Source organism: Anser anser, assembly GCF_964211835.1.
Source record: "Anser anser genome assembly, chromosome: 1".
NCBI classification, from domain to species: Eukaryota; Metazoa; Chordata; class Aves; order Anseriformes; family Anatidae; genus Anser; species Anser anser.
In genome coordinates this window covers 115,867,189-115,893,134 of record NC_139720.1, presented here as the reverse complement: position 1 = coordinate 115,893,134, position 25,946 = coordinate 115,867,189, and the positions used below count along the sequence as shown (strand labels likewise).

General features: G+C 40.3%; 1 protein-coding gene and 1 long non-coding RNA gene across 2 annotated transcripts in view; one reads left to right on the top strand and one right to left on the bottom strand.

The window, feature by feature from the left end:
• PCP4 (Purkinje cell protein 4) overlaps positions 1-25,946 on the bottom strand; it is a 54,282-nt gene that overhangs the window by 2,524 nt on the left and 25,812 nt on the right. The window lies entirely within an intron of this gene.
• LOC310900604 overlaps positions 2-25,946 on the top strand; it is a 42,864-nt gene continuing 16,919 nt past the window's right edge. Inside the window, exon 1 of the long non-coding RNA XR_014585260.1 lies at positions 2-24,155. This is a non-coding gene — a long non-coding RNA (uncharacterized lncRNA). The remainder of the gene's footprint in view (positions 24,156-25,946) is intronic.

The window sequence follows — 25,946 nt, the reverse complement described above, 5'->3', positions numbered from 1 at the left end:
AGGAAAGCAAAACAAAACATCAATATATTTTTCAAATAGAGATAATCACTGGACAGCACATGTGAAAAACCCTGTCCCTCTCTCCTTCACAAACATAGACATGATGACGGGGAGTATATTCAGAAAAACGCTAGGACCAGTTTCGGCAAACATAGCTTATCAAATCCTCCTCTCTCCCCCAAATAGCAGCGTCTCTGACTGCCTGTTTATAGTTAGGCACTGAGGAGTGACATCCAAGCAGTGCTCTGCTCAGCAGTTACCGAGCATCACCCTGACATCTGAGGAAGTCCTTCTCTGCCGGGCTAATTAACAGTGGGGGGCTGAGGGACCCTTCTGTGCCTCTAGCAGGCAGAAGTTACTCACTTCCCCATCTTTACTTCAGAACAAAAGCACATTAAAATATTCTACACTACTGATAAAGACCCTATTCCTATTCCATCTCCGGTGTTAGAGGAAGAGAGATTACTTCCTAAGGCTAATTTCCATCCTTTTCACTTGTTTCCTGCCTCATCCCTTTCAGCACGTAACGCTCTTCCCCTCTAAATCATTTATGTTCAATCTCTCTTTCTGCCACTGTGCTGCTCCCCTTCACTTCTCTCCAGGCTCTGTTATTGCCTTTTAGCCTTGATCCTTGGCTCCTTGCCTTCTTTTATTCCCAGTCCTCAGCGTCTTGTTCGATTGCATTCAATCTCCAAATGGACAGCCCAGCTGACTTTGCTGAATTTTGTTTCATCCACCTATGTGTTAAAAGTGCAGCTGTGGGAAAACTCCTGCCCTCATTGCAGAGATAACCCTAATCTACCTGGACTAGCAAGGCAAGAACACATATTCACTCCACCAACCTCATCGTACCACTGCGTTTCTCTCTTCTCTATGAAGTTGTTTGTTGAATTCACTTATATAATTGTTGTATGCCAGACCTGCAGTGAACGTCATGCTAAGAGTCTGCAGACAGCTCCACTTTAAACAGGTGTGGCAATTCACTTATTTTAAACCATTTTCCTTTTTTATTCTTGACATTAATACCTCAGGGATGCCCACCCCCAAGCACTGTTAATGTAAATCAAGAGAAACACTTTCAAGTGTATAATTAAAATGAAACTTATTCCCTACTCTTTTTCTCCCTCTCACTAGAAAACAGGTAACATTTTCCACTAGTAACACTGCATGATGTTAGCATGCGTCTTGCAGTATTCCTTGCTCTTCCTTCTGTAACCAAATAAATGCAGCTATGTTAATGTAAAAGATATGTTTGCTCAGTATTTTGTTTTATCTAAAAGAACATTTAAGAAGAAAGGTGAAAACAGAACAAGAAAGAGAAAGTCTGGAGAGGAAGAATAGCTTGAGAGCTTATCGTAACTTTGATTACAAGGTATAAAGGAAAGTGTAGTTATCAAAACTAAGACTTTATGGAAGATAAGGAATCACACTAATATTAAAACAAACTTCCATAGCAATTAAATCCAGGAATCTCTATGGTTTGTGTAAGTGTTCACGCAACACAACCACCTTAAGTACAGAAATAAAATTATCACCTTATTCAGAAATGAATTCCTTGTGCTTGCAAGCTGTTGACACAACCAAGGAGGAAAAAGAACTCTCATATTAAAGGCATGATATAAACTGAAACTTAAAGTGGCTTCTTAAAGAAACAGAAACATCTGTACCAGTGCCTAAACTGATATCGATAACACAGCAACATGCTTTGTGAAAATTTTCCTATTGCTAGATACCATCTCCTCCACATTGCTGTGTATGCAACTACAGAAACCAAGATTATTTTTTAAATTACATTTTAAAAGGAAGCAGTATTTTCACAATGACATAGTAACATTTAGTTGGTATTTTGGGGGGTTATTTTGATTTGGTATTTGTGGGTTGAAGGGAACTAAGATAAGTAATCACAACATTTTATATGGAAAGAAATCAAAAAAAGTACTTTAAAATCCTGCTGTGAAAAACTAAGAATCTGCAGTCAGAACATGCAAATATAGACTTTTCATTTGAAATTTTTGAGTAAAAAATATCAATAGCATGATCAGCTCTAACAGTAGCCACATCGTGATATCAGCAATAAGATAATAAAAACTGTTTTATTTTTCCATATGTCAAAATCTCTCTGCCATTAATAGGGGCCTACTAACTTAGTTTTATTCTTGAGAGTATCACTTACAGAGAAATATTCTTGATACATTTTATCAAAAAAATATATACTAGCAATGAAAAAATCATTTAATCAGCTTTGAAATTGATGAGACTTATCTCTTTGCTTCATGATTTTCATTTCTGCTGTAACATTTTGATCTTTAGGTTAATCCCTAGCTCACTAGACACAGTAGTCAGTCTCAACAGTGGAAAACAAAAGTGGAGTTTATGCATCAATTTAAGTTTTTCAGTATATAAATTCCTGTCACTTAGAAATGTCAATAGGGAAAGCTGGATGGATGGATGAGTAGACACAACTGGTTTCGTACCACTTGAAATCTGGCTTGTACAACTCATGTCCTATAACAGCCTAGTCTTGGCAGTATGTTGCAGTAGTGACTCAGCAATCTTACCTTAAGATCTTAGAGACTCAAAAAAGTGCATTTATTATTATTTTTCTCTAGAATTTAATCTTTTAATTTCTCTATAATTTAATTTTTAATGAGATAATCTTTGCCTGATCAGAATCATCATTATTGCATTAAAATTAACTGTGCTACAATAATTCGTCATACCTGAAGATCTATTTTACTGCCTTTTATTTCTGGGCTCATTCTTGTTGAAATCAAAACCCCAAATCCTTACAAATTCTTTCTGTATCTCTGTTCTTCCAATTAATAAATAGGAATGTTAGGACCCTTTGTTTTCAACCATGATTTAGACTTATAGATTAAAAAATAAACACTATTCGAGACAATTATATGGCTAATTAAGATTTTCATTGCTTGCTTACAGATGGTATGGAAAAAATATAAATATATATATATAAAATTATCACACATGTGCATAATGTACATTATAATACAACATGTATATCATCTAGACATAATGAATATGACATACCTGTTTTCTTTCTCCCTATGTCCATCCTTATCTTTCTATAGGCATATATGTGTATATCCACATTTGAATATATAGAGAATGTAAGTGAATTTATAGAGAAATACACAGACATATTTGTTTAAAGAGTTTTAAGTCCCGTGTTAAAATGAAAATAGCTAGATGGGGTATTCCGTAAATGGTGGGAGTGGATTGTCTTGCAGTTCTCCCCGAAACAGTTTCTATTGATGACTGTCAAAACACAGACACTTTAACAGATGGATTGTCAATCTGGGAAGAGAATGAAGCGGTGTACCTTCTTTGACTTTGTCTATGCTACGGGAAAAAGATTTTAGCTTTTAGCTTGAGTTGCTTTACTAAAAGTAGCCTAATGATTCAAAATATATCACTCCCCACTAACTCCACTGCTTCTGCTTTACTGGATGGTCAGAGATAAAAGCAGGAGTTAAGAATTGACCCACTTAATTACAACAAAAACCCTGCCTGTACATGGGACTTGAACAGATTATAGATGACCTCACTTCACCAGTAGGAGTGACAAAGCCTTTTTGTACCCTTTTTACTATACATGCACTTATGCCACACTAGCTTTACCCATCAGTAGCGCTCATAAATTTCAAACATGCAGGCTGCTAAGTTTGAATGTTCAAATCATGGAATTTATGCAGAGAATTGAATGCAAGCCCATACAAATGTCCCTCTTTCATACACCATCTCTCATTCTTAGCTTTTCTTTCATAAGGGATCATTAGCTTGGAAGTGATCTGCAAACCCAGACAATTTTCACCCTCAGCAGGCCAGAGTATAAGCAAGCTCTTGCACAGAGTTTACAGTTGGACTTATTTTTTGTTGTTGTTGTTGTTGTTTTTCATTTGTACCAGTTTGGGCCAACAATTGTTTGATAACAAGCCACCTTTATCTAAGCTACCTTTACAAAGCCATAAAGGTAGATCTGAATTCCCTCCCCTCCCTGTCACACATACACACTTTTGTTGATAACCACACTTTCTAGACTAATTTAGGTGTAGATTTTTCCATTTAGGTGGAAAACATAAAATTAGGAAAACGATAATTTTCTACTTAGATGCAAATTCCACTTGGATATCAAAGGATCTCTGGTCTTCTTTCACAGGCCCACATGAGGAAAGTAGGATGAACAAGATTGTATTCAGTAGCCTTCAATTCACAACGTAGTCATGATTTTGAGGGGTTCAGAAATTAAAAAGGGTTGATAAGCACTAGCCTGCACCTTCCACTTACTAAGGGGACTTGGTTTCATTAGCATAATTAAAAAAAAAAATCCTAACCTTTCTCACCACACTTAGGTATTTCAAGGCTTTCCATGGAAGATTTCTTCAGACTTGGTCCAAATTCCCTCTTCTAGATAGTGACTTCCACTTTTCTTATGAACGGGCCATGACAAACTGGTAGAGACTAGTTTGTAAGAAACAGGGAGTCCTTTATACAACGTGTCCCATATGGGTTCTGATCACCACCAACAGTGGAGGTGAAAAGAACAGTCTCAGCCCTTGTCACAGGGTGGCCATAAGAAAAGTCTATCATCTGCTGAGTTTTTCAAAATCATATATTTATTGTAGGATAACTCTGGCCATGTGCCATGTCAGGCAAATCTGAGCTCCGGTGGAATGAACTCCAAGGAGTGCAACATGAACTTCTTGACGAGCCCCACCATCGTAATGAGTACCCGTGCGCCAGCATACTACTTTGTAGGACTACAGACTGAGACAACTTGCACGGTCCAAATTTTACTTCTGTATATGCAATAGTCGTCCCAGCAGGAGAGCCTGAAACTGCATCTAATTAGCTGTTTTCCAAATCTAATACCCTGAAAGCTCATTTCACAGCGTTGCAATTGAAAAAGATCTATTTTAACTCCATTTCTAGATGAAACATTAGAAAGCTCTCTCTGTAATCTGCCACAGTGCCTCATAATCCATTGCACACATTGGATGGATAATGAAACTGCCTATAACAAGGAAAACGATCAAATCTTACATGTTCAAATATACCCAGCAAACTCTGGAGAAATGTGGTGCAAGTGTAATTATTCACAAGTATGCCTTCAGCTATTTCTTTCACTTACTTTTTTACTATAAAGAAAAACAAACTATGACAACACTGGAAAAAGAAAACACGGCTTATTCCTTACGGGCCAAAAGCCTGAAGAAGTCTTTTGTGACCTTTGAATAAAGGGGTAAGAGATTAATGTTTCCTAGAAGTGTTCATTGATGGATGAAAGCTGGTTGGCTGGATTTGGGGGAAAAGAGGACTCACTTTTTATACTCAGAATTTCTCCACCCTCCAGATGAAATAAAGATTGTTTGTCACTGCCTGGAAAAATATTCAGCATGAAAAATTGCATGGGCTGGAGTCTCTAAGTGGCATTTCACATCTTAAGTGCTATCCTCCGCCCCTGCTCACCCGGCCCACATCCAATAGGAATTACGGGACTATGCTGGAGGTGGAATATACTCATAAAAACACTTCATTTTTCAGGGGGTAAACTGCAGCATTTGGAAAAAGACTAAATGAAATGTGGGACAGAATCACAATGCCCCTTAACATGCTGGAAGCAGTATTTTGCCTTAGGCAGGATCATTACCTCCCACTGTTCAAAAGATTGTTCAAGCTGTGACAGTCTTTATGCCACCCTGATCCCAAGCTATTACACCAGGCTGCCCAATGAGGCAGAGCAGTCCCTAATTAAAGAGGACCAAAATGGGCAGGAATCTCACGGATATTGACATTCATGTGGAGCATTATTTTTATGTGATGGGAAGAGTCATTTTTTTTTCCAACAGGACTGCACAAAGCCACCAGCCAGCTACAGAAAACACGGGTGCTTAGGTGTATGGAAAGCCACGTTTTAGGCCATGTAACTGCCAGTTTGAAAGCCAAGAGCTGATGTGATCATTCTCTCCCCTCCGTATTCAATTGAGAGGTGAGGAAGAGAAAGACAGGGTCTTGTCTTCTCTTAGAGGGACAAAAAGGAGGGAGAGCTAGGGGACTCAACCTAGTCTTTTCCTTCTCTGCAAGATGAGGAGAAATAACACCAAAACTGACCTTATGGCTGATTAAAGGAGACAGCCTACTTCTCAACAACAAAACCTCTCCAGTCAGTTGCCAGGGCCAAATTACACAGCAGTTGGCTCTGAGCCTTTGCTTTGGTCACCCGGCTGCTCCCAGGCAGGCTCCCACTTCACAGAGCATCTGAACAGATGGGAACACTGGGGGAGTGGATGTTGCCCAAGCCCAGGAGAAGAAAGGAAGGTAGTACTGGCATGCGGAAGAGAGCCTTAATCTGCTGTTGCCTCCTTTTATTGATTTATATCTTAACCTCTCCTTTTGTTGAATAAAATGTCAAATCGAGGCCTCTCTGAGATCATCAGCTCAGCCGCTACAGCTTGTTGCTCTCTGTGATAACAGGAACAAACATCTCTCAGATCCTTCAGCATCGTACCGGTCCTACGTCCTCGCTAGCCTAGTGTAAACAGCTTGCAACTGTTGAGGCAGGCTGCTGTGAGGGCTTTGCCTCAGCAACCCTCCAATGATGGGATGATTCAAAGGGGTTTGCTTATGCAAAGAGCCTGTTACAGCACAGTGGGCTGATGGAAGTTTATTAGCACAGTACCTATGCATGTTGAGGGACAGACCTCCATGATATTGCTGGTATTATTCAATTCCTGTCACCTAGAACTACCTTACTGAACCAAGGTCAGGATGTTATTGGTCTTTCAGTCAGCTCAGCCTGCCTCCTGAGCTAATACCTAGGTACAAACCACTTGGTGATTACAAATTTCACATGCATGCTGCTGATGTCATGACACAAAGCTACGAAATTTTGGTCTAACTTTCCTAGACTGATGGAGCAGTTTAAAGTCAATGTTTCTTGTGATTAATTGCTTTACCAACATGCTAGCAATAATGCCAACACAGTACCAGGCCTCTGTGCAACTGCTTCCACATGAGCTCTGTGGCCCCATCGCCTCCTCAGCCACAAGAAGAACAATCCCTTCAGTCCTCTGAGCAGTGACCATGACACTACGCAACTCTGCCTTCTTCCCCTTCCTATCCGTGTCTGCACAACCATGTATCACCGACTGCCTCAAATAGATAATCCAACTCAAATGCTCAGCTACAACATTTCTTAAGGACATAAATTAGCTTAGGAATAACATCTTAATTTTCCTTCTTACTCATGAAAAATGCCTCAGGGTGAGGTATGCATTTTGTGACACGGAAGGCATCACTACATTCATTCCTGTTTCTTCACTTCGTAATGAACTCAGATATTCAAGGGCCACCTTCCAAAGTCAAAGGCTTTCTGTTCTGTATCAGTAAACAGGCACTCAACAGTGGGGGAGGTTATGAGTTTATACAAAGGTGTTCATTTTTCACGGTCAGTTATTTGAAGATGGTAGGTACTGGAGAAGTGCAGTGTCCACACAGCAATCATCTCTGCAACCAAAGAGCAAACCTTGGAGCTCAGCAGGCTCCTGGGACTTCAAAAGCACACTATGAAGAAAAATAAAGGTTATCATTAGTGATCAAATTAAATGTAACAGCTATTTTTATCTGAACCACACCGACCAGCCCCTTAATGTCACTCAAAGCAAGCTAGAGAAGAATTAACATCCTTCTATTACACTGTAAATTACAATTTGGTATCAAGAAGATGACTTCATTAGAAAATCATAATCCTTTCTTCTTCAAATTGACCTTTACTTTTGTAATACATTGTTGTTATCTCAAGTTTGAAAAATTAGTTTTGCTGTATAAAATAGTGGTTGTTCTTCTATAAATTTAAAATGTTATTTCAGCATGAGGCTTCTGAAGTGTCTGATTAATCCTTCTTTCCTAGCTCTAATAATGTGGCAGAGCAGAAATATTATTTCTGACATAAGATAAATGAAGTAGAGCAAAATTACGCATATTGGGGTAAAATATAATGAAACAGAAAGGAACGGTAATAAAATTCAATTTACAAAAATTGTATTTTCAAGTAATTCATAGCAAACTACAGATAAATTGATTTTGCTCAACAGTTAATATGGAAGCAAATACTGTTTTTCTTTAAATGTTAATATTACTTAAACAATCATTCCTCATCTCCAAAATAATTTACGTAGCATTTACAGACTTTGAAAATGGCTTACAACTGCATAACTGATGCATAAATAGGTATGTAAGTGTTAATGGGGATCTAGAAGGTATTCTGGCTATGAAAATATAAGCCGTAATTCACATTCTTACGGGGAAATGAAACTTTGTGGAAGTTTGGCTAGGAACAGTGCAAATTAAAATGTCCATTTTAGCTGCATAATCTCATTAGCTCTCTCTAATAGCTAAATCTGCATCTGAGGAGTGCTAGACTGACTGCCAAATCCAATGGGAATCTCTGGGAGCGAAAATGAAGTGGTGCTGGGGACCAAGTGATGGCACAGCCATGACCCTGTCTCGCTGCAGAATGATGCCCCACCAGCAGGGATGCCCCGAGTCCCATCCTTAAGGAAAAAGTGCCACGATCCTCCTCATAAATTCATCCCAAATTTACGGGAGTTTCTGCTTGAATGTGACTCCCAGTGTCCCGTCCCAGTCAGGTTTTAAAAGTGAATCGTTATGATGTCGTTTTAATGTCCTGTGCAATTTCCAATTCTCCCATCCTCAGTCAACACTGTGTCTTTAAACAGCTTTGCTGTGGAAAGAGCTGCATTTCAGCAGCGTGTGAAGCAAACCGCCCTCTTGCCTCGCTAGTCAACCGCTTGATTAATATATGATCAGCAACTTCCCTATTATGGTAGCATTCAGGCACTCCAAGTCCTAGATAGGAGCCCTAATGTAGTAGGCACTTACAACTGCAGAATGATAAATTCCTCCCCCCTCCGCCACTCCTCAGCACTGTGACCTTCCCCAAAGCGTCCTCAGCTGCCGATGTTTAAAACAAAGGCTGGAGAACCTCCTCAAGGCTGCCACCCAGGCCGTGGCTACCCCAGCACACTACCCAGGGCCACAGGTCTAGCCCTGTTGATACGAGCCGTGCTGCGCCACTTGGCATCAGTGAAAAGGCTCTAGCCCATTTTATTTTCTAATAGAGATGTTGCCTCCAGCACTTCAAAAGGCTTTGTAGCTCTAGACCACTTGGGAACCGATTCAAAATGAGTTGGCACATGCTATTAATTGCATGAAGACCGACGGTAACTGAGAGCCCTTGCAAGGAAAATGCAAAAGAGGAGTGTTCATCCTCAAACGTGACATTGCCTCCCTTGCATTGCATAACGGCAGCACTTTCCAGGAATGTTTTTTCTTTTTTTTTAATCCTTCTCTCTTTGCAGTTTAGCTAGGGAATAAGCTCACAGAAATGGCAGTGTTCACAATATGCCACATAGAAGTAGCAAAAAGGGGGCTCAAATTCATGCACTGACAAAGTAAGACAAGCTGGGGAAGATGGCATAGGTTACAGAAGAAAACCTGTCAATCAGAAGAAGGAGGGGAGTCAATCAAAAGAACCATGCTATGGAGTCAGAAGGTGTTTCTCTTCACGCACAAAATGAAGGAAAAGGAAGAGAGTGATTTTGCCCTGCTCATCTTCCAAGTGTAAAATGAGGGCAATTTCCAGGCATCATTGTATACCAGCAGAGCTCTGTTAGCAACTAATGAGAGCTCTATTTTAAGTTTTCACAGTAACTTTTACAAAAACTGTTACATGAGAGCTTGGAAAGTCACAGTGAGAAGAGATTCTCCTCTTGTAAAATTCATTGTCATATTTTAATTATGAAGTATTTAACTGCTTACTCAGCAATGGGCAGTGTAAGGTGTAGGAACTCTGAGCTTTGCCATTCAACATTATACACTTAAGTAAAGGAGTCATTTCAGTACCTTTGTATCTTCTGTGTCTTATCACATGGTATCTAGAAATGCCTTATAAATAAGATTAGCGGTAAGAAGCATTTACTTTACTGCAGACATTAAATGCAAAAGAAATGAATTATGTCCAAACATTGTGACTTTAATTTGCACAAATACAGGCACTATTCTGTGTTGGTAATAGGATAATTACTTTGACACAGCCTCACCATGAAAAAGCCACTGCTTTAATACAAGTATGTACAGTGTTTTTTAACGTCTTGCATTACATGGCAGCTTGGGGGTGCCTGGGCCATTCTCAAAGTCTTGCAGGTACAAGTGGATATCGTAAAGTTAAAAATGCCCTGGGAAGTATTTGGTGTTCTTTAGAGACAACTAAATTGTCGTTTAGTACCTGATCCAGCTCACAGAGTTGAACAGTCTTGCTCTAAGAGATTCTTTTAGGAGTGTATTTAGCAAAAGAGTTTGTCATCCCTCCATAAAACCAAACACATGCTATCAGTAGAGCCCCAGAGATGTGATGGATATAAACTCTAGTCTAGAGCAACTCTAAGGTCACAGTCTGAGTAAAGACCAGCATACTCTGATAGACGTGAATTTATCAAGAGACTCAGGCTTGTGCTGACTTCCGTCACACACCAGTAGACCTTACACACTCCTGCAGCAGGTGGCTTTGTAACTTCTCTTCCAGCATCCACAAGCACAACCAGTACGGTGCTGGACTGATGCAGTTCAGCCAGAAGTAGTCTTTTGCTGAATGTGCCATGTAAAGAAACTCTCTCACTAAAGGTACAGAATTTAAATTCCTCTGGCTCCTGAAAGCTGCTACCCAGATGTAGTTTTCCACCATAAAGCAAAGCAATTCTGTAGCAGGAGAGTTCTAGGAAATTTCCACTGTTTTCTTTTGCTTGGGCTGTTATCTGAACAGAATCATTACTTTGAGTTTACTATGTCTCCACTGAACACAGAAAGCTGCATTATATGTTTATTTCCCCTGCAGGCTGGTTTGCTTGACTTTCTAAAGAAGAGAGAGGCACCTCAGGAGAATATATGATAGCACTGAAATAGACATAAGGGGGAGAAAAATGGAGATCTTGTGGCAATATGGCTCTGAAAGAGGATGAGAAGGAATTATATGCTGGAGGGTGTTGTCAACGTACTGCAGGCTGTCTTGACCAGCAGCCATTTGGAAAGCCTTGTTACACATCATGCAGAAACTCATTAGGCCAAACATTTACAAAATGGATTCTAGATTAAAAGCTCTCTCCGATTCCTGAGCAGAATGTGCCTAACCTAACTTGTAGTTGTTTACATCAGAGCTCATCAGCAGCTTGCTTTAGAAAGAAACCTACTGCCCACTGGAGAAAACAGGCACTCAGAGGGTGCAATTCATCTGACCTACTTTAGGCATCCATTTTAGGATAGCATCGATCTCACCCTCAAATCCTCTTCCTATGTTATCTAGTTCTCTATCGGCTGTAAAGGGAGCTCATGGTGATGAGCTCCAATGTAGATATTGATACTTAACCAAACGGATCACATTCCCTGACTTTGAGAGGTACATCAACTGTCAAAATTCATATGGACAAACTTAACTGCTATTTCACACGAAATTCCTTCTCATCAAATAAATTATTTAGACCTTAATGAACAGTACTATGCTGAAACTGTAGCAGCTAAGAAACCTTATTTGCTTCAGGAAGGAAGACAAAATAAAGAGAAGTACTGCAAGCCTTCTCATACTGCTCCATCTGTGTGCTTCCATCCCACTGACAGTGAGCAGAGAACAGCTCACCTTCAACAGAGGGTCAAAATAAGCATTTGTTCCCTCCGCTGAGATTGCCAGTGAAGCTGCCAGTCATGCAACTGATCTGGATCCTCTCATGATCCCTCAGGAGCTGACTGAACAGTCTGCATACATTCCTCTTTTTACAGATAAATAGTTGAACAGAGAAAAAAAACTGTATCAGCACCTCTTGCCATCATTTCCACTAATTTCAAGAAGAGTGGATTTTTATTTTTTTTTGCATGCATGTGTTTCTGTGTGCTAGGGAGAGACTATTTCATGCACAGAAGCCTTTTTTTTAAGTGTACATCATTAAGACTCCTTATATTTCCCTAATAAGGGATTACAGTTAACACCATGACAAGCAATATTGAATACTTCATACGAACAAGCAGACAAATGACAGTTGCTGTGAGAACTATAATTGAATTTGCAAGTTTCTGCAAACACCAAACCTCTGCTCTGCTATTTAGCTAATGAGCCAAGTGATGGCTGCTGCCATTCTCCCGAAGAGTGGAGATGCTCACAAGGAACTTTGTTACACCTAGCACGTGTCAAAGGCAGCCATCGCTTGATTGCAGGGATGAGACCACATAAAGGAGAAGAAATAAAATGGGTGAGTCAGATGTGCTGAGGAAGACAAGTACCTTCTTAAAGGTATTGCTAGCAGCGCTTCTCACTGCTGATCTGAGCCAAGGCAGGCCCTCACTGACATGAAGTTATCTGCATTGAGAACACACAAAACCGTAGGGACCACCTCCCTGTGCAGTTCCCCAACACAAATCTTCTCTCCTTTCCTCCTCAGTCCCATGCAGCATCTGTGGGTGAGAAGGAGGCACGGCTTCTGCACTGAAATCCTAGCTGATGAGCACTCAATTGAGAATTTGGATTTTACAGGGGAAGGATACATTTATGCTCTTTAAATGTCAAATAACACAAATTAATCCTTCATCACTCCTTAATGGAAGAAATAGACAACTATCATACATCATTGTTGTTTTTTACATTCTTTTGTTTTGTTTTTATTTTTGTTTGTTTCCTACTGTAGAAACTGATGCTAAGGCTAATAACATGACTGTTATCTCTGAGACAGAACATAGCTCTGTCCTTCCAGATTTCTTTTCATAGACTAATAGAAAAGGCCTTACTGGCACATAGGACAATACTGTTAGGCATAAGGGAGTAAAAAATGGCAATGAATAGATTCTCTGAAAGAGTGGGGAACAAATCAAGAAGGGCAAACTGTCCTTCTCAGCAGCTTGCTCATTACTTATAGACAGTTCCTGTACGGCAAGGCTGAAGCCTGGAATTCTAACAAGTCAATACCAAAGCTCTGTGGGAGTTCTCATTCCTGACTTTAGTGACTGTATTTATTGAGTGAGGACTGATGGTATAGGGTAATGTAATTTTCCAAGCTTTTTCAAAGTAGCAGAGATTAATGAGCAAGGTCGGGCACCAAAGGCACGAGACAGTACTTCAAACCCTGCTTCTACTTTTTTTTTTTCCTCTGACCATCCCATAAAAAAAAAGTAAAATTCCAAACCTTCGAGGTCCCAGGCTCCGACTCAGCAACATCCTTTTTTGAGCTTGATGCTATTTCAGACAAAGGGTAGAGGTTTTTTTTCTCCCATTAGAACATAGCTATATGTTCTGACAAGCATCTAACTAATGTGTAGATCATTAAGGCTAGGTTGCAGTGGGCTTATTGTAATCATACCAACTTTTTTTTTTATGTTGGTAGAAGCAAGCATGATTTTCCAATAAAGTCCCTGTGAAAGGAGAAGGTAAGCCCGTATTTGTAGCATTTTATATATATCAGTAGACTGTGGAGCAGGGAGGGTAAAATGTTCTCATTTTCCTGACAGATGGTCCACTTAACAAACCAACGCAGTACACCGAGGACACAAGGAAAGGTTGTACGTGCCTAAAGCACAGTGCATTCCTGAGCTGCCAGTAAGGCAGTGGCTATGAAGTACTACACTGGCCCACAATCAAAGCTATTTCCCTGCCCTCAGAGCTGCAGCTAAAGACTTCTGTCACCTGGAGTATTCCCTGCCTCCTTCTCCAGGAGGGACTGTCCTCCCTTTTCTCCTTCCCATCCTCATCCAGCAGCACCTCCTTTTGCCTGGCAGTCCCAGCTAAAAGGGTTAAAGCACGACCACCCTACCAGAGTACCCTTAGCGTAGCCCCATTCGTCTTTACAGAGTATGTATACATGGCCTCAAAGTGGAGGAATAGGAGACTGAGACAACAACCGTGATCTGTCCGTGACTGCTTTCGTCCCCCCTGCATACAGATCTCTGCCTTGTGCTGAAAGGAACTGCAGCCGCAGCAAGACAGGGAAAGGGCATTAAGCTGTGCACAGATTTCAGCAGGTGGCCACTGCACATGTTCATTCATTCAAGGGGGGACTTTGATTTTCATTTGTTTTTTAATAAAAATATTTACATATTGGAGGGAGGCATGATCGCATATCTCAAGCATAATTAAAACAAACAAACACAAAAAACAAACAACATCAACAGCAAAAAACCAACATCCAGACAATGAACTGGGAAGTGCCAGCACAATAAACCTCAGCAAGGTTCAAAAAGAAATTCTTTGCTATAAATTTATACTAAATGTTTTATATCCTTGTGGATTCATGGTCTCCCTGCAACTCAGAAGGTGATGGAGGGGTTTGCTTTTTAATACAAAATGTTTTAAATTAAAAAGAAAACACAAAAAAGTTTACTAAAGTGAGATTGGACAACAAGAAGGCTTCCCATTCTGTCTACCTTTCTTTTCACCTCACTAAGTTTTCACCTGACGCCTTTTAACAACTGCTATTTAAAAACAATTTTATCAGGAAGGGTGGGCATTGATTTAACCAAGTGCTGCAATTGCAATTAGACAGTTATTAAACCCAGTGCCAGATAGTCTAATTGACATGAAAATCTAACTGAGGCCAGGGAATTAAAGTTTCCCTCCTGCTTAAGTTGTGTGTTTATTGCACACATAAAGTTATCCTGAAAGAATATTAAGGTTATAAAGTTGAGCACAAAAAAGTTAGTAAACGACAAACTACTGTGCAATTAATTCAGTTAATTTTGCATAGATGACTTTAATTCCGGAAAATTCTGTTTGAAATTCTTGACTTTGCAACCTTTATAGTCTTAGGAGCATGTGTTTCCTAGATTTAAAGAAAATATATATATATTCTGCTGCAACATATGGACACCCACGTGGCTCGTCAGCATGACTGCTTGGAACTGTTAGATCCACCCCACGGACCTCTTGTTTTAATGAAGTAGCTGACAGCAGCAGTAGTTTGTTGTCCTCTACTTGAGTCAGCAGCAAATGGGATGACTTGCGTGTTTTGCCACTGGTTTTCATGTGGCTAACAGGAAAGGAACAATGAGACGATGAAGGGTATGGGCATCAGAGACAGAGATTTCCTCACTTATTGATGTTTTCAGATGTGGTGGCCCTTTTTGTTCTACCTCTTGTATAACTCAGGCCTAGCCCCATATCTTCCCCAGCCTAGATCCTCATTATGGTTCCCAGTAGATCTCAATAATGCTTTTTCTTTATCTGGTTAGTCTTAATCCCCACAACTGTACTAGGGCATGCCCTAACCTCAGAACTCCATCCTGGCCCCTTCCCACACCAGCTGGCTGTTGGTCTCCTCCAATTCTCTCATCCCATTCCATATTCCTCCCTCCCAGTCCAAGTTTCCATTCACAAGTACCAATCCCTCCCTAATATTCTGGGGCTGTAATTTCCTGACAAGACTTACTGAACTCCATCATCAATACATCCTTTGACCTTCCTGCTCTATCTTCTGTCTTCTCTGGATTCAAGGAAGAAGGTACGTTTCCTCCTAAGCAACCGTGGTGTCTTGGGAACACCATGCTCTCAGTTGCAGTTCCTGGCCAAAGTCTAGCTTACAGAAGCAAGCAGCAGCAATTAAACTGCAATTTTCTCAAGCCCTGCAAAGACAGCAATGGTTTAGTTGTCTTGATGTGTAGTATTTGGCTCAGTAATGTTGAGTTTTCATTAAAAAAAATTAACTGCTTCATCAAACGCAAGGCTCGTCTTTCCAAGCATTTATAACTTGGCAACATTTGAAGATAGAAAAGTCACATCCCAGATGGTAAAGCTTAAGTTTCTGTTCAAAACGACAAGGGCTCAGAACAATCCAAAAAAAAGGCCACCAGAAATTGTTTTTAATTGGTAGACATTCTAGCATTTTGTTCAAGCCTCATTTCTGGAAACAACTGGAATGACTTTGCTGAACCCGTCCAAAATAATTCTGCTTGAGGCAAGCAATCAACATGACAAATTTTAGCAAAATTTTGGCAAGGCTATATACAACTGAAAAGGGAGCTTTTAACCAGCAGAGTTCAGCAGTTCTATGAATAGACCTTGCCACCAGTCCAGAAAATAATAAACAAAATAAGGGTATATAAAGTGAGTAAAATGTTGTAAATTAAATGAAGTAAAGATAAAAGTTACAGAAAGCTGGAAAATCTTTATATGTGCCAAAAATGGAACGTGAATATTCTTGTGCTTTTTTTTTTTGAGAAGTGCCAATGATTCCGTGAAGTTTTAACCTCAGAAAAAAATAGAAAATAGTTTGCAACTTAGAATGATTACACAGAAGGCGAAAGTTAATCAAAGCTCTCCCTTATACATTTTGTGTTTGAGGATTACTCTAGCACTTAACTCTGCTGCTTATTTGAAACTTGTATACAAATCACTTTCCCTTGTATGAATATAAGCTTTGACAAATACTTTTTGAGTTCTGCTTGGATTTACAGACATGTCAGATTGTCAATAAAACCAATCAAAACCAGCATCTTAGCTGACACACACAGTTGACCAACCACAGATCATCACTCGAGCCCATGTTTTTCTAACCTGTATGAATGTATTTTTACTTTCCCTGTTTCTGAGGATTACAAGGCCCATAAGCTTACAATGTCAACATCTAGAAGAATGACTAGAAATTTCATGCCTTTCCTCTGCATTAGAGAACACAAGCTGGGCCAGTGCAATAACAAATTTAGGCTAGGACATAAGTCACTGACTGACACCTCAAGTGTTGGCATATGCAGAATGCAGTATATGCAGTATATAGCACATCACAGAACTAGTCCCCATTGCTCTATCTAAAACCACCTCATTTTCTACTTTCTACACTGCTTGAATTTCAGACCTGAGTGTAAAGAAGACAAATTAAATATTTTTTTCTCTTTTCCTCAGGAAACCAAGTGTTTACTCCTTCTTTCCCTCCTTCCCAAGCTGACAAGGAAGAAAAGAGAGGACAATTGAAAGTGTTCTTGTTTCTGATCTTCCACTTTTAAAGACTGCTTTGCCTCTTCCTTAAATGTGATGCTCTTCTTCCAGATATTTCTTTCCTGTCTACCCACCTGGGCCCTGCTTAAATCTAGTTTGGGAAACAGTAAATGTTTTGTGAGAGTGAAGAGAAATAACAGGCTTCAGGTGAGGATCGACCGCGACTCCAAATTAGAGCATTGGTCAATTACCCTCTTCTGATGAATCTATGTTCCTCATCACAGACCCAAACAGGAAGTTTGCCTGGCAAAATAAGGGGAGGGAAAATTAGGCAGTTAGAGGAAGAAGTAGCACTTGACCTAGCTGTGCTGTAGACAAGAAATTCCCTGGCGAGGAGAAAAGAATGAGGAATGAGACAGAAATACAGTCTCCCTCTCACAGGGAGACAGTAAGAAAGTATGCCAGAAAAGAAACAGCTTGCATAAAAGATAAAAGGGAAACTTCAGCTTTTATGGAGATGGGAATAAAGTAAGGAATAACTAACTTGACCCATCACAGCAGCATGGTCTGCCTAGCAGTAGGACCAGTAGCTGGGAATCATACCAGGACATCCCACTGCATCGGGGGCTTTACCCCACTCTCATGGGCACACTCATGTTCCCTGTGAGAATAAGGGGACATACTGGCAGAAAGCTATCTGCTTACACAAGACAACGACTGGTAAAAAGCTTCAGGATGGTGAAAGCCTCTAGGACCTCGTGTAAACCAGCAGGAAATCACTGAAACCAGCACATCTGTGGCAATCTGCACCAACCCAGGATCTGATCCTGCTTTCTGTTGCCTACCTCAATCTACGCAACCTCTTCTGACTAGTAGAACATTTTTTTTTCCAAATTGATCTGACTTTTCTCTGAAGCAAGCCGCTTCCCCAAGGGGGAAACAAAACACCTTTGCTTTTCTTGGACTGACTGAACTGAAATTCTACATTGTTTTTCTTTGTTTTGTTTTTTGGCATGCTTGGTCAAGCATAACAACTGTTTTGTCACATCCAGGCAGCATCATTTACAACAACAAAAGGTTGTTGTAAATTGACACTTGAGGAGGCTGACAGCTCTAGCCAGATCACTCACTAACTCAGCAATTACACTGAAATGTTAAGTTGTGATGAACAATGGTGGAAGCAGTACCCGGCCTCCTGCTTCTAGGCCAGAAACCTCACAAACACACAGCAGAACAGACCCAGCTGCAGTCTATTTCAGCTCAGGTTAATTAGATGCTAGTTTCTATTCTGAAAGTTCAGTCAAGAGATATGCCCTTAAATATGCTGCATGGTACTACTTAATCCTGGAGAAAACTACTTACAGGCTTAGGAATTACTGTGATTTCCTAAGAGTTGTGTGAAGTCATATTTATGGTAGTTACACCATCTTTCCATACCAAGTTTCAAGTAAATTTGGATCTATTTATACTTTGGAGAGGAAAATAATCGCTTCTTAGTGATAATGCATCGTGCCCACTCCAAAAATAATGGCAGCTTTGGTTGTGCTTGCATTTAGGTTCATTAAAAACTGAAACTTAGGACCAAATGCACTGGGAATTAGAAGTTCACACAAACATGTATAGAGGAGAAACTACACAGAAACACTAGTATCCCTTAATGTAACTGACTTCACTGATTTTTGTGTGTAGCACTTTCTGCTGTGAGAAGAAAAAGACAAAAAGAAAAAAAAATAAGTTTTCTAATTCGAACTTACTCTGGACTTCAGCCAGTCCACCATGTAATAAAGAAAATGCTAATGTTAGCAGCAATAATCTAAAAGGGATGAATAAACACCAAAATTCTATAGTAATGTTGTTGCATCTGAGAACAGCCTCTAGATTGCATTGCTCACAAGGCCTGCCTGTGGCATGTCAGGTAAGGAGAGAATAGCTAAAAATTAGTTTCTTTTTGAGGCTCTGCTGTAACGGGATGGCTTTTAGCTGAAAGACCCCAGAGGACTCCATCTTATGACTCAGTCTCTTGCTTTTTATTTATGTGGTCCCTTATTCGAAAACCATAAATGCTTCAAAGACAGTTATGATGCTTTTCTCTAGCATAGGGCTTGAAAGAGGTCCCATAGTCATTGCAGGCTAGGCGCATCAGACCTCCTGCATGTGGGCAGAGGAGCTCCAAGTCACGCACCTGGTCCCACTGGGCTTGTCTGCCAGTGTGCTGGCAGTGCTGTTTATGGATCCTTAATCTCCAGAGCTCTTTGCACTGGAGTCTAGCAGAGCTATTTCTTTCTCCTGAATTCAATAGAGAAAGGAACTTAAGCCAAGGGCTTAAGTTTGTCTCAGATGAGATAAAGTGGTGCTTATTGATAGAATGACTCATGACTGATTGGCAAAGCCTGTGTCTGTGCCCTCCACTGACAGCATCTGTCACCCACTGATAAAGAGGTCCCAAACCACACATCTTCCATCTGCCTTCCTACCCTCTTGAATAAGAGAAGCCAGGAATGTGGTGGTTTTTTTTCAACTTCTGCTAAGTAGCACAACACATCTTTGGCACCCAAAGGCAGACCTCACAAGAGATATTCAGGGTTTAGTTATGAATAGATCCATTGTAAAGGTCACCAAGAAATTTCTGCTAGTGAAAAATCCTGCTGTCTGCTTTATGAACAAAATCATTAGATGAGATCATACTACACCTGTGCTCTGCACTGTCTGCTAATAATTAGCCTGCTGGCTGCTAGACCAGGAGGTAGCTGCTTCAGGATGCCAAACAGCCTTGAATCCAGCTGCCTCAGGCTCTGTCTAGATTTCTTTCCCTCGTTATCTGGGGTGAGGGGGCAAGGGGATATCTGGTTCTCATCTGTGCTGTGTAAACCAGTATGGGGGGTACGTGCATCCCCTTCATACCCCAAGACGGAGCCCAGACATAACTGAAGCTCTGCTATTACATGTGCACTTCAACATCAGCATCTTTTCTCAAAGGTACTACACCTGATACTCTACATCATCCCGAGTGTTCACTCGGTGAAATCCAAGGCCAGAAGAGTAAACATATCTTCAAGCTATATTAATCTCTCCCCTCCTACCCTTCTGTTTAGTTGTACCACATCTGCCATAAACCAGAGAATCCAACTGAAAGATTTCTTCATAATTAATTTTTGCTTCCTGTCTTAAAAACAGCCAGAATCTCTCTGCAGTGGCTACAGGGACATCTGCCCCAAAGCCTTAAAGCAAACATCCCTTTACCTGAACTTAATGGTAAGTATCAGTTTCAGAACCTCTGTCATTTGGTTTGAGTTTTGATGTTTTTAATTTAATCTGAGACATGTCTCATGCACTCTGTGGTGATACTGTACAGACAGGGCAGTGTTGGGTGCAATACTCAGGGTCGGTACTGCCTGGCCCTACGCCCTCACCCTGAAATGGGGTGAGGCCCTGGTGTAATTGCAATATTTGTGAGAGTGCCCCTTCCTCTCCACTCTGCCTCCCTCCCCATGGGAGTGACACGATGCAATTAGCAGCTTATGGACTGTCACTAAAACAAGGCTGATGCTGCAGCGTGTGGAAGAAAGGATGGAGGGGTGAGGGAGGAAAGGAACAGTATCCTCTTCACATCTAAGCACCTTTTTGTCTGAAGTATATATTTAAAATCTCTAAATTGATGAAGTCAGAAAAATAATAATGGAAGGTTCTGCCAATCTTAATGAGAATTAAATTATACTATCAACACTGAAATAGAATATTATTAGTAAAAATCATTTACGTAGCCGAAGAAATCAGCACGTGTATCAAGCAGGCAGAATGAATAGGACAAGCCCTTAAAAATACACAAGTAAAGAGCTGATCAAGGCTAACCTAAGCTGTAACCTACAGAGATAAAAGTCAAAGTGTATGAGAAGTTAATGCACCATCACTGTGCAATCAAACTAAAGATGCTCAGACAAGGGACTCTGTTCTACACTTTGTGTCTCAAAGAGACAATTGTTGCAATATATTCTCAGGAAGGAGAGCTTCTGAAATATCTATATAAGCAGAAATGACTTGGAGTAAAAAGGTCATTAGCAATGCAAAAGGCTAACTCTTCTTAGCTGTTGGTCTGGCCATCAGCATGAGATCTGTAACTAAGATTAGAAACTGTGGAGCCAGGATAGTTACTGTTAGATTAGTACAGACACATAATGAATTCCAAAATCCTACAATAATGTATTGTTTTTCTGGCTATTAGCCTGGATTTTAATTAGTTTCCACTAATGAATACATTTGTACATGTCCATTCTTTATTGGCAGCTTTTAGAGGAGCTGGTAAATTGGTCGCTGTGGAGTGCCAGTGTTTCACTAATACCTAACAAATAATTAATGCTTTCCCTACCTAGAGTCAACCAGCAGTCTCCCGTTTTCTTTGGTATAAATTAGAATGAAAGATGATATACTCAAAATGCAGTTAGAGTGCTCATTCATCAGCTGCTGTTAAATAATGTTACTGCGAGACCCCAGAAGTGCTGAGAGCTCAGTTCCAGTCCCTGGACTACCCGCACCATCTCCCACGAGCTGCCAGAGCACCCTGCCCTATTTTCCACTGCAACTCTTGAAATGACTTTTCCGTATCTGGTGCTATTTAAGTTTTTTCTTTTCTTGAAAATTCCTCCTTGGAAATATGTATTTTTCTCAGTCCTTCCTATTCCTAATGCTGTGCAGACTGGGGAAAAATGAACCAAGTGTGCTTGACCAAAGCAAATGCTTTCAGATCCAGTATCTTAGCTAACAAAAGATCTCAAGCCAGGAAATATTTTTATGTTTTCACATCCAGATTTCCATACAGAAAATGTCTGGAAGAGCTTGCATGAAGAAGCTAAGATCAGCTAAGATCTAAATAAGGATGAATTGCTTGAGGTAGGATTGAGGAGAAATTAAATGCCCATGTCCAAAACTGACGTTCTGAAAAACCCTGGTTAGCATCCACTTAATTCCAGAGACACACAGGCTCTGTAGTATTATCCACAGATTCTTCAGCCTTGACAGGGCTGAGCAAGTCAGAAGCCATTTTATACCTAAACAAGATTAGGATCTCTGAACACCCAGCTCTCCAGAGAAGCTCATTCAAATAGTGTCATGTCACAGAAGAATCTGTTCCTCTCTGATGTCAGTAACTGGAGCTTTAGGTCTCTCATACATACATGTTTACAGCCAGGCAAGAGGAATTCAACCCCTAACTTCTAGAGAGGAAAAGAGTTTACTGTTAATTGATTCTAATGGCTCTTATTCAGCACAGAAACCCTAGATATAATGGGCTGAAAAAATTCTCTTGCATTCCTGGGCATTTTATATAACGTCCTGAAATCCACTCTGAGTGCCAGGATTGGAGGTGCAGTGTTGCACTGGTTCACACTGTAGTGTCAAATTCACTTCTGTAGCCTTAACTACTTTGTTCTGGTAACTAGTTCAGCTAAGGACCAAACTTTAATCATGCCTGTAACACTCCTGCTGTTCTACATTCTAGTGCCTGCTTGCATAAGGGAGCCTGATAATACCAAATTGCAAGCTAATTTTGGAGCATCAAGTTAAGTGTATTAAGAAAGCCATGTGCTATAAATTAAAATCTTAAAAACCTTCAGAAGAAAATGATTAATACTTTACTGAACTAGTCATATGCAAGGAACTCATAAGTGGAAAAGCATTTTCATTTCATTTGCAAAACCAAGTCTTCTGGAAAAGAAAAACAACAGAACAAACCAAAAATCTATCATAGGAAGTAAGGCAGATAATTTGTAGTCAAAAAGAAAAGTGATGTTTCCATAACAGTAAATTCTGGTAACCTCTGTTGTGCATTGATTGTGCTCCTCTTTCATTTTTTGCTTCCTCTTAATTAAAAAGTCATGCTGCTGAGCTACATCCACCTCTTGTGGCCTTTTAATCACCTCTTGTTAGAGTCTGGGAACACAGAGAGAAAGATCTGTAACTTGCATCAGCCTAGCTCCATGGACTTCCAGTGTAAATATGCCAGCTTTCATATGCCATTGACTCTAACACTGATGCTACACCAAACCATCCTTGGTGATGTACGGATAGATTCATTTCAGAGATAACGTTATTGGTTTTCCTAGGGTTATCTAGGAACAACCTTGACCTCTGTCCTTCATTTGGGTTCCTATCAGCAGCAAAGCAGAACTAAATGTTCCTCTTTTAAGAGTATTGATGACAGCATGGTTTTAGATGAGTACTCATTTGTGGAAGCAAGCCAGTGCATGTCAGCTACGTGCCAGTCATGGAAAGAGGTCTCGTTCTCCCTGGTGCATAGTCAGACAGAGCACTGATAATTACAGACTGATTTCCAAAAGAAATATGGCACTTGTCAAAGGCATAATTTCAGTTCTGCCTTTCCTCATTAACACTTGACAGGAACTCCAGCATATTTATGAGTCATCTAAAAGGCAAAAACCACCAGCATCACCAAAGGTTTTGTAGTATTTTTTCTTAATTTACAACCGTTGTTTTGTGGGATTTTTTTTCCCCTTAGTGCCCTATCCTGATCTTTACACACCAGCTTCTCAGAAAGGATTAGAGCTCCTACCACCTTTCAGGTGCTCAAATGCCCACCAAAATGCAACAATTAGACACCCCCTGTGTGCCTGAGGTCCTAAATGCTGTTGGATCCAACTCACATTGTCATCATGGCAATGACAAAGGAACCGAGACAAAATTTTACCAAATAGGAAAGTGGTGGCCACCAGCTAAGGGAGGAAACTGGAAGTCAGAAAGTCCAAACCCTGAATGTACAAGAAGACAAGGGCACAGTTAGTGCAAATATTTCAAAACCAGAGGACACAGGAACATACCAAGACCCTTGTAGTATGTTGAAGAGGCTTAGGTCTGGGACTTACACAATGCTGTCAGGGCTCCCATCTTTCAGACAATTTCACTGTTCCTCCGTGTCCTCACCCAACTTGGCTTACCTGACACTATATAAGCTTTCTTGGAGTATGTGCACAACAACTAACACAATAGAAACAAGATCCTCTAGTAACTATTGAAACTAAGTCACCAGTGAGCATAATTCATGTTTATTTCCTTGGGCTACTTCCAACCTTAGTGCTGCAGGATGGCTGCATCTCTACTGATTTCTACCTACTGCAAACGCTGTGTAAAGGACCAGACTGTATTAGTGACCGTAAGTATATGCTTATGTACATGTGTATACTTCACATTTCAGAAATGCAGCTGTATTTTTGAGTGTACTCAGTTTGAGAACATCACATGTAAGCAGGCACACACGCAAGTCTCCCGGTTTGTATGTAGGCACTGTGTGCACAACAAAGATCCCATAAATTAATCAAGTTATTCTTGTAACAAGCTGGAAAGAAAGAGATGGACCGAGGCAGAAATTGTTATTGTTATCTCTATTTTTAAATACTTGGAAGGCACTCAGTTACTATGGTGGTGAGGACCATATAAGTACCTACACAGATTCACTTGTGGCAGGAGTGTTAAGCGTGAGGGTTTTTCCATCTCAAAGGTGCCAGCTAGCTGGGGACTGAAGGGGCCTCTAAGGGAAAAAAGGGAGAAATCTATTTTGAAATCATTTCATATTTTTCAGTCTTTTAAAAGAGCTTAAAAAACTGAAATAGTTCTTATATGGTTGTGCTGGTTTGTTTTTTTTTTTTCTTCCCTAGGGAACTTCTGCATTTAATTTGCTTTCCTGGTACTCTTTCATTTCAAAAGAAACCATTCTTTTCCTCTTCAGTGCAATTCTTCTAGGAGAAAAAAAAATACAAAAATATAAGGAAAAAAATCTCTAAAAAACAAACAACATGGCAGAAAGAAGCTGCATAACTACCATTATGTATCAACACACACGCAGACGTGCTTGTGCATAATGCCATATTCTTTGTGTCAGGAGATGGACTTATTTGGTAGTCATGAGTGGTTATAAATGATACACAAAATGAAAACTACCAGGGAAGTCCAAAGAGAGGACATTGGCCAGACTGCATCAGCACAGCTGGCTCTGTCAATTGCTGAGACTTTTAACAAGGTGCTTTAAGATGCTTTAAGAAACATTTAAAAACGAAAGCTCCTGCTTACCGGTTGAAGTGCAGCAGTAATACACAGTGTGACACCAGATATGTCAGACAACAGAAGAATGAGAATAGTATCTAGTCTCTCACAAGTACTATTTCAGTTTCAGTCAGGTATATTCATTACTTTGAATTCCAGCAGACAATTCTTCCCAGGAGACCAGATGGCCAAATGTGTGTGTGCAGACGTGGGGGTAGGTGAAGTTTCAGTATGGAAGGTGTTTAGTTTATCAAAAACACATAAAAAGTTGTTGTTTTGAAGCTTTTGTTGCTAGAAAACCATCAGAAGTTGCTGATATGAATTTTTTTTGTGAACCGTCCTTGTTAACACTGCTCCAGATAAATAAGCACACAGCATTACTCTGGAGAGAACTTATACTAATCCCTGGCCTCAAGAAATGGAAATTCACCTAGGAGAGGAAATGAAGTTCATGTATAATTCCCCTCTTTTCCTTTCAGCATCTTCTCTAGGGAAGATCTGTGAACTATCTGAGAGCCTTGTTATGAAAAGCTAAATCTGTCTTTAGCTGAGATACATCAGCTGCCTGAGGAGATGACTGGACTCCTGGATACACAGACGAGTCTGGGCAAAGGAGGAGACATGGGCCAGGAGAGGACCTGGGACATAATAGGCTTAGTTCTGGCTACACTTTGTGTGTGGCTATCCCCAGGAAATTGCCTGAAATTCAGTGGATAAGGCTGCCTGTGGTGTTTCTGCCATGTGTAGCTATGCCTTTGAGAGGGGATTCATCTAGAACTACTTAACTTTTTTCTGCCAGTACTCATCTGAAACGCCCTCAGCTATGGATCATGGCACTGAGTTCACACAGGATTTTTACACCTTCATCTGAGCCTGAGCGATCTGTACATGATGAAATACAACT